Genomic DNA, 10,413 nt, shown 5'->3' on the forward strand with positions numbered 1-10,413 from the left:
TTTAAGTTACGTGCTATGTATCTATATGAAGGCAATTAAGCCATAATTTTTTTTGAATGACGAATATGTGATACCTCAAATGAATGTTGTTTGCAATTTATACTCTGATTTTTATTATAACTACCGGGTAGATTTGGGGTGTTACATTCATCAATTAGGAGATTTCAGGTTGATTTTTCATTTATTACATATGTACAATAAATAACCCTCATATTGTATCAGAATCTCACACACTCAAAATATAAATAATAGAATATACTTTCTTCTTTTCTTTCTCTCTTATACTGTTTTATTCAGTCTCATAACATGTTATCAACACAAAACTTTATATTTTCCTTTGTTTATTTTGGTTTTATAAAATATATTCGTTATTCAACCTATTATATTAGGATAAATCAATTGTGATTTTCATGCTTCCCAAAGGATTACAGGAAGAATATTAAAATATCTCAAAAGATTTCATAAAGATTGTTTTGTTATATCGATCTAAAAATTTGTAATTTGTAATATGATCATAACAGAAGAATGACACAAATAATCTTACCGCATGCCAAAAGGATGGTTATGGTTATATTTTTTGGATCGTTTATAACATATTTTAAGTCATTCCAGAAGGATGATTATATTTTTTAGATTATCGTTTATAACAAATATTTTAATTCATCCCAAAAAGATGGTTATATTTTTTAGATAATCATTTATAATAAATATGTTAATTCATCCAGAAGGATAGTTATATTTTTTATATTGTCTATAACAAATATTTTAATTCATCTCATAAGTGGTTATATCTTTTATATTAGTGTTTATAACAAATAATTTTAACGCATCCCAGAAAGATGGTTATATTTTTTTAGATTAGTGGTTATAACAAATAATTTTAACCCATCCAAGAAGAATGGTTATATTTTTTAGATTAGTAGTTATAACAAATAATTTTAGCCCATCCTAGAAAGATGGTTATATTTTTTTTTAGATTAGTGGCTATAACAAATAATTTTAACCCATCCCAGAAGAATGGTTATATTTTTGGGAAAATACCCTTTTTCGTCTCTTAACTTTGCCTCGGGGTCCATTATATGGTCCCTCAAAAAGTTTAATTCAATCCCTTAAGTCTTAAAAATGGAGCACGTTTGTCCTTCCGTCTATCTCCGTTAGTGAGAGTTCAGAATAAGAGTATATGTGGCATGGTTGTCAAACTCGCGGGTAGACTCGTAAACCCGTACGAGTTTACGAGTCTAGGAAGCATAAACGAGTAGACTCGCACATAGAATCATTTTTTGATAGACTCAAGTAGACTTTTGTCAAAAAAAAAAAAAGTAGACTCGGGTAGACTCGGACAAACTCGTATAAACTCGCGAGTCTATCATGAGTTTACGAGCCTATAAAAAAATTTATTTATTTTTTAAACCAATAAAGGCCTAAATTTCCCAAAAGATTTTATTTTATTTTTTAAAAAAACCCTTATTTTGTTTTTCTTGTACGAGAATTGGAAAGTATATCTCTCTCCTAGTCTCTAATACGAGATTTCTATGGAGATATGACTCTAGAATTAAAGAGGTTTTCAATTCGTGTTCAAAGCTTAACTTGTAACTGTTCTGATTGTGAACGAAATTGAAATTCCTTTGAAATGATAATGAATTGTTATTTGTTTGTTTATAGACCTGATTTTTATTTTGTTTAGAAACATTGAGTTGAATTAATATTTACTTTGCAAGTTCATTCAAAGAGAAAAATATGTTGCATAAAAAAGATAAATAATTTTGTTTATGTCATATGCAATATGAATTTGAAAAGTAGAAAAGGAAAAGTAAATAGCCTTGTTCTTTCATTTTAAGATATTCATTCAGATGATGAATTGATAACTGAAGATTCTGATGAAGAAAATGTGGAAACAGAAGTTAATGTTAAGCAAGATGATGTTATTGTTAGCAATATTATTTAAGCTGATGTTGTTGTTACTAATGTTGTGCAGTGGAACTTCAAACAATCCAACATAGGTTAATGATGAAGAAGTTGTTTCATCTAGGTAGAGTTTGATGATGATACTCAAGATACCGATGAATAAGATGGTGATGATTTCACTGGAGCTTTCGATGATTGAAGCCATTAGCATATCTTTTTTATGATTTTTTCTGCTTTATATAGTAGCCAATTAAGAAGATATTAGTACTTTAAGTCTTTAACTACATACTGTGTTATTTTATTTGTTTTATTATCGAGTTTTTTTGCTAAGAAATTTGTTATAGAGTATGAAATTAAAATTTTAATGTTAATTGGTGTTCTATTATATATATATATATATATATATATATATATATATATATATATATATATGTCATATATATGTATGTATATGTCATATATGAGGTATTTACAAGTGTAAAAATGTAGGAGCGCGTCATATATGTGTCACTTACAAGTTTTTTAAAGTCATTTTTAATTTTCCATAGACTCGTACAAGTTTGCGAGTCGAGTCTATGGACCTTTTACGAGTCTGAGTAGACTCGCGAGTTTGACAACCTTGATATGTGGCATGGTTGATGTGTTACGTGGCATTTACTCTCTCTCTCTCTCTCTATCTCTCTCTATCTCTCTCTCTCACACAAAGCAACTTGCAGAAGAAAAACAAGCTTCATAACTCAACCACCATGTACGATCCATAAGCAAACCCATAAACACCCAGCCACCCTCACTCTCCTTTCAAACCACCATTGGAGTTTCACTATCTCCATAAAAACACACAAGTTGAAAGGAAAAATTAGGCTAAAATTGAAATTGGAAAAGAAAAATTTGTGAACAAATCGGAAAGAAAACGTATGAACAAATTGGAAACCCATCGTTTCCGTTTCCGTTGGCATCTCCGTCGTCGCAAAAACCTTCAGAATAAGTAACAAATCCACCAGAACAACGGTGGTTACCACCACTACTACTACTCAACAACAAGAAGTAGTTGAAACTCCCAAGAATCCATTCATCCCTTTCTTCCCCAATTTCAATTTCAACTTCAAACTCCCTCCTTCTTTCTTTCCACCAAAACAACACCATCAACGTTAGCATCATCAGGGTGAGGAAGAAAGAAAGACTCTGAACGTTGTGATGTTTTCGAAAATCGAACAATCTGCCGTTGTTATTCCGACGCCTCTTCAGGGTTTGGAAATTTTGGTATTTTTGGATTTAAAAAAATGAAAAAAAAAAGAAGGAGACAAGCCATGTCATCTGCCACGTCTGCAGACCTAACGTCCGTTTGCAGTAAATAACGGAAAGGACTTACGCGCACCGTTTTTATGACTTAAGGGATTGAATTGAACTTTTTAAAAGTTAAGGGACCATAATGGACCCCGAGGCAAAGTTAAGGGACGAAAAAGGGTATTTTTCCTATATTTTTTAGATTAGTAGTTATAATAAATAATTTTAACCCATCTCAGAAGGATGGTTATTTTTTTTAGATTAGTGGTTATAAAAAATAATTTTAACTCATCCCAAAAGGATGGTTATATTTTTTAGAACATTTTTTATAACAAATAATTTTAACTCATCCCAGAAGGATGACTATATTTATTTTAGATTGTTGCTTATAAATACATATTTGATCTAATATATCTCAATGGAAAATTATTGCCAAAAAAAAAATTAAAAATTAATTCTTAGAAGGAATTGAACCCAAAAACCTTTAATATTTACATTTGTTTAAAGATATATAATATATTTATAAAAAAAAACAATCACAACATCCCTGAAGGATTGTTCAAAGATTTTTTTCATCATTTGTTATATGGTTCCCTAAGAATTAAATATTCTACTAAATGATTGGTCATTTAATTTTTTTTTATCGTCTATGATGATTGAGCCATTGTTCCTGAAGAACAGATATTTTAATATCAAAATCTTTTGAAGGATTGTAATTTTTATCTTTGTTGATAGAGAATTTTGGTTGAGTTTTATAAGAACCAATCTAATATACTCCTGAAGTAGCAAAATTAAGAATATACTTTCAAGAATATCATGAAAGATTTCTAATAATTTAAAGCATGATTTTTTTTAGGATCTAAATTGATTTTTATATGATTTAGATCAAAATGAAGTAAAAGAAATATATTCTATTTGATATTCTTCTGTTTCAAATAATTTATTTTAAGAGAAAAAATTGGTTTACGAATTGTTAAAAATATAAAATTGATAGTATTTTGTTATAATTACTTATTATAATTTGACGTGGTTACATTTTTTTAAAATTGCATTAAGATATGATTGTTATATTAAATTATAACGATTATGCATTAAATATTCGATTTAGTTGAATTTATTAATTGTTTGGTGTTAAATTATTTTACCAGAACAAACCCCGTTATGTATAATGTATGATTTAAAATATTTTTGTATCGATTAGTAAATGTTATAGATTTTATTGTTGCTATTAAATTTATAAATTAAGAAAAAGATTTCAAATATTAAGATGTATTTGATATTTTAAGATACTTTTTATATTACTTAATTAATGTCATTTGGGGCAACAATTTTAACGATATTATATTATTTATTTAATTATATTATAATAATTAAGGAATAAGATCTTACTACTTTAACTTATTTTGTTGTTTACTATCACACTTAATTAGTAATAATATGGTTTTTATATTTGTTTAAAATTTATTTGATTTATCTGATAAAAAAATTGAATTGCAAAAGTTCTTTTGACTAAATGTGTGTTCTAAATAATATTGTTAGGAAATAAATTTAAATTTAGTTTACAAAAGTCAAATCAAATTAAAATATGTATGTATGGTTCATGAAGATTTATTTATTGAAGAACAACATGATTGACTCAATTATATTAGAATAATTAAAATATATATGTTATTATAAATCAGAAGTTTACAAATCACACTTAAAATTCTAAGGATGAGGCAATTAAAATTTTTTAAGGAATATAAAATTCTAAGCAATTCAAATGATTCAATTGAAATTTATTCAATTTTAAATTCTTTTGTTTGGATGAAGTATTAAAATGATTCATTGTTAAATTTTTTGGTCATTTTCATCAATTTTAAAACTTTTGAGCCAAATTTGAAGTATAAAAAATAGGGACTAATTAGCAATTTTTGAAAATTTTAAGGGACGATTATGTAAATTTGGAAAATTATTAGGGACTAATTTGCAATTTTATGAATTTTTTTTGGATAAATTTATAATTTTAATAAAATATTGGACCATTTTGCAAATTTAGAAAAATTAATAATAAATAAAATGAGCGTGTTTTGGTTTAAAATATTGGACCATTTTTTGGGTTAATAGTAGTTTACCCCCTATAATATGAGCGTGTTTTGGTTTACCCCCCACCGTTGCCAAAGACAGGTTTTGACAACGGTTTTTTGAAAAAACCGTTGCCAAAAGGTAGGGAGGAGGGAAAAGCAAAATTCGCTAACATTACAGGGGTTGAATTACTATTAACCCAATAATTTAACACTCAAGTTATGAAGCAATTTCAAATTCTTTACTTTTTGGTGTCATTTGAAATTCTTTAAATTTAACTTGAATAAAATACTTCATAAATTTACATCATTTTAACAATTCTCTATATTTTTCATCCAAACAATGGATTTTGGTCAAATTATTTTCAATTCCCTCAAAAAATTACTTTCTCTCATTAAAATGCTCTATCCAAACACACTCTAAGAGTGTGTTTGGATGAGGTAATTAGAAATTTTAAAGTAATTTAAAATTCAAAGCAATTTAAATGATTCAATTCAAATCCATTCATTTTAAAATTGTTTTGTTTGGATGGAGTATTAAGATAATTCATTGTTAGATTTTTGGTGTCATTTTGTATAAAATTTAAATTTTTTGGACCAAATTAAAAAATGAAAAAGTAGGGACTAATTTGTAATTTTTAAAAATTTGAAGGACCAAATTGTAAAATTTAAAAATTATTAAGGACCAAGTTGCAATTTTTTTAAAAAATTTGGGGTCAATTTTGTAATTTTGAAAAATATGAGGACCAATTTGTAAATTTTGAAGAAATAATAATAACAAATACATTCTATGGAACATGAGAGGAATTTCAAATTCTTTGGTTTTTGGTGTCATTTTAAAATGATTAAATTTAACTTAGATGAAATACTTCATAAATTTCCATCATTTTAACAATTCTTCATTTTTGTATCCAAACAATGGATTTTGGTCAAATCATTTTAAATTCCCTCAAAACATTACTTTCCCTCATTAAAATGCCCCCCATCCAAACACACTCTAAGTGTATTGTTGGCAAAATCAATTGGGCATCTCGAATGTATTATGATGTGAAAATTAGCATTGAAGAACATGAAGTTTCTTCAATCCAATAAGTTTTGTATTTTCCTAAAGGAAATTAAAATTTTATAAGTTGAGTTTTTATATAACATATGTAAGATGGTATTTGTGAATCAATACACCAATCATGTAGACAATACAAACATTTTATGATATTAACTATTGCATCGACTAAAAGATCATGCATAAGTTTGTTGTCTACTCACAACCAGAAGTTTGTGAAATTGTTTTCTCAACTAAAAGATCATGAATATGTTTATCAACCGAAAAACTAGTATTGAAGAACCAAAAGTTTCTTCAATCCAATAAATTTTGTGTGTTTCTAAAGGAAAATAAAAATCTGAGAAATTGAGTTATTAATGACATTAATTATTGCATCGATTAAAATATGATGCAAATGTTTGTTGTCTACTCACAACCAGCAGTTTGTGAAATTGTTTTCTCAGACTAAGATCTCAATATCTGAATTTTTCAGAACTTTCTTGTTAAGTATCACATATATTATTAAAATTAATATTGAACATCTTGTAGCATATGTTCATAAAAAAAATGGACTTGAAGATCCATTGTTTAGACGTCTAAAGTTAATTTATATGGTTGATATTTGTGAGATTATAAATTCTAAATTAGATATTTGAAACACGCAAAACATGAATATTAAAAAATTTATCCGCATCATGCCAACACATTGCGATCCATTTCTCGTCAAAGTGAACTTTTGGATGTGTTGTGTAGTTTCCAATTGCTCCAATATAATACACTAAGACGGGTCCTAAAATAATATTGGAAAAATATATTTCATATAAATCCCAATTTTGAGACATAATTTGAGCAAACAATTGGATACTCGATTGCGGCCCAGTAGGCTAATTTTTAATTGAGAAATTAAATTTTCTAATATTAGGGAGAGAGATTATGCAGGTGAAGACTGAACTAGAAGTTCAAATAAACAATTTAAAATAAATTGTCATCTTGATCCTCGTATAAACGAATACGAACCATAAGTTCAATATATTTCTCATTCGCAAAACTTATTAAACTTATTATCGGCTGCTAATATTCCTATTAAAGTAGGTTCTCTTGTTGGAAAATCTAATATTGCAAATGAGTTGTAGTTGCGCCTGAAGCGTGATATTAAAGTCGGTTCATTTGTTAAAAGTCATGAATAAAATGTTAAAGTTGACTCAAGTGAGGATATGAAAATTCTAAGAGTACTTTGACATTATTTATTTTTCAGTTTCAGAAGAACTAATCAAGTACTTGAAATATGAAATAAAGAAATCTTGATAATTATGTCATGAATAAAATGTGATGGAACCGAAATTAATATGACCAAATTAAGTCAATATTGACAATATCTTTGTATACAATATAGCGCTACAAGTGATCAATGATAACGAGGATCATTAGTCAAAGTCTATTAAAGATTGTAGACAAAATGAGAATTCTCCATTGTACTTAGGAGGTATATGTAGGCACAAGATGTAACATCTTGCCGAGCATAATTTTAAAATCAAACCCAAATTTTCTTTTGCACACAACTCTTTTAACACAGATTTACAAAAAGGTTATTATCGAGTACCACATATGTGAGGGGTGCTAACACCTTCCCCTTGCATAACCAACCCCTGTACCTAAGATCTCTGTTTTGTTTTATTAGTTTTTGTTTTAAAAAATTTATTTGGGTTTTACTTCGTTCTTTTCCCATTTCCTTTGGAAACAATAAAGTGCGGTGACGGCTTTCACTAAAATACGAGTCAAGTCAATCCAATGAATTTGATCTCAAATTTTCCCCGCTACAACATGGTGTGAGGTAACTGGTTACATCATAAAATTTGGAATTATTGGCTTTCTTTCAGTGATGTAATTGGTTACATCATTTGAGATAACCGGTTACATAGTTCAAAATTTGCGTAACAGAGACAAAGGAAGGTGATGTAACCAGCTACATGAATTGAGGTAGCTGATTACCTTACTGAAGCTGACATTTTTCTAAACTTTGAAAATTAATAACCTTTGACTCGGGTGTCCATTTGACGCGCTGTTTGGACCATTGGAAAGCTAAAAATATTCTCTTTAACATGATGATACTTATTATATTATAAAATGATAATTATATATGTGAGTCTTATGCCTTGTGTATTTGTGCCGTACGAAATGCGATGAATTTGTTGTGATTGAACGATGATATTGTACGAATGATGTTTGAATGAATTTCATAATATATTACATAATGATGTTACTGTTGTTGGCCTAGAATGGCATAATGTTGAAGGCTTGCGATATGTAATGGCATAGTTATGATTTGGAATGTTAGTGTTGCATGCATACATTGTTGAGATCTTATGCTCTATTGTTGGTCTGGATTCGAAAATTGTAGAGGGATTGTGCTTTGCTGGTACCACATACATTGAGTTTGTGTCAATCTCATAGCATGACATTGAAGAATTGATATGACGTTGTGTTGTAGAATTGAAGTATGAATTATGTGTCATGTAATGATGAACTATTGTTGATAATATGCTGTGTATATTTATCACATACTTATTAATATATAACCTGTTAGAGTGTTGTGATATCTCACCCTTTTGTTAGAATGATGCTTTATACGGAATCGTGTAGATAATTAGGAGTAGTTCGAGACTGCGGAGTCTATAAGAGGTTGCTCTTCTTATTTTATGAGTCAGCGTCAATGCTCTGATACGTAACACCAGAGGGTGAATGCTTGCTTGTTTTTGATATGTTAACGTTTTATTTTGTTGATTTGTTGGAGTATTAAGAACTCCCTTTTATTGAATAAATTTGCTTTATGGTTGATTGAGAACGTTTGAATAATGATTATGTTTTCTTCTGTTGCATTAATGAAGTTAAAGTTGAGATCTATGTTGAATGGTTTTTTATTCATCCACTTGATGTGTTATGTATCTATCTATGCATGATTGAGCAGGTTTTGATAAAATGGTGAAGTGTAGCATCCTAATTGTTGTGTTTTAATTTAATAAATAAATTACTCTGGTTTTTATTAAATTATCATTTGGGAATTAGGATGTTACAACTTGATCAAACTTAGATCAAGGGAAGAGAAGTGCAAGGATCAACATCAAATATAGGGTTTGTATGGTGGAATTGCTTGACATATCTTGTAAACAATTTTTTTCATAGTAAGATTGATATCTCAATTCCAAATTGAATTAGGGGCAGACATAGTCGTAGCGAGGACGATCGGTGAAATGCCTAAACAACTCCTCATGTCCTCTCTCTCTAAATCTCTTTATCTCTTGCGTTTAAATTTCCATTATCAAATTGTTAACCACATTGATTCGTAACAATATTTTGGTAATTGTTTTGAACATTGTTGATTTGTTGATTGCCTTACAATCAAATAGATTGTAAGAGGATTTTGATATCAACAAACTTAAAGGAAAAATCTGAAAAAATCAATCGCACATCAATTGTTCGATAATTTGACACTTTGAATTTTTGTGTTTAAATGGATTAGAAATTGGTTGCTAAGGGTTGTGCGCATATTCGAGGTTCCAATAACCGGTTCGATGTAGACAAATTTTGATCTAAACACGATACTTCTGCTTGCCATAGTTTAAATGTTTTCAGAACCTTTAAAATTTGAATTTTTAAACTTGGGGATCTATTCACCCCTTCTCTAGATAAGTTGCCATCGTCTAACAATTATCCCTACAAATTATTTTAGATCATATTTCAGACTTTGATATTCTTTCCCCGAATAATAAATAAGCCTAGATTTTAAGGTTATTCTTAATCTAAACTAAGTTGTCTGAATCTAGTGTTGTTTTCCTGCATGCTCATGATATTATCAATGATAAACACAAAATACTGTATATAATTGAGGGAATACCATGAAATACGAAAAGCACAAAAGATTAATAGATGTTGCAACAAACATAAAGAAACTTGGCGATATCATAGAATGGTTTAATTCATGTATGATGTATCTAAGGGAATTAGTGATGTTGAAAGGTTGGTTGCATGTATCGAAGAAAAAGCCGCGCATCGGAAAGGTTCGGCAAAAATTGTGTAGGTTTGGTGTTTGATATTAGAATGACTATTATTATACCGTTTCGGAAA

The sequence above is a fragment of the Vicia villosa genome, unplaced genomic scaffold (assembly GCF_029867415.1).
Source record: "Vicia villosa cultivar HV-30 ecotype Madison, WI unplaced genomic scaffold, Vvil1.0 ctg.001130F_1_1, whole genome shotgun sequence".
Lineage (NCBI taxonomy): Eukaryota > Viridiplantae > Streptophyta > Magnoliopsida > Fabales > Fabaceae > Vicia > Vicia villosa.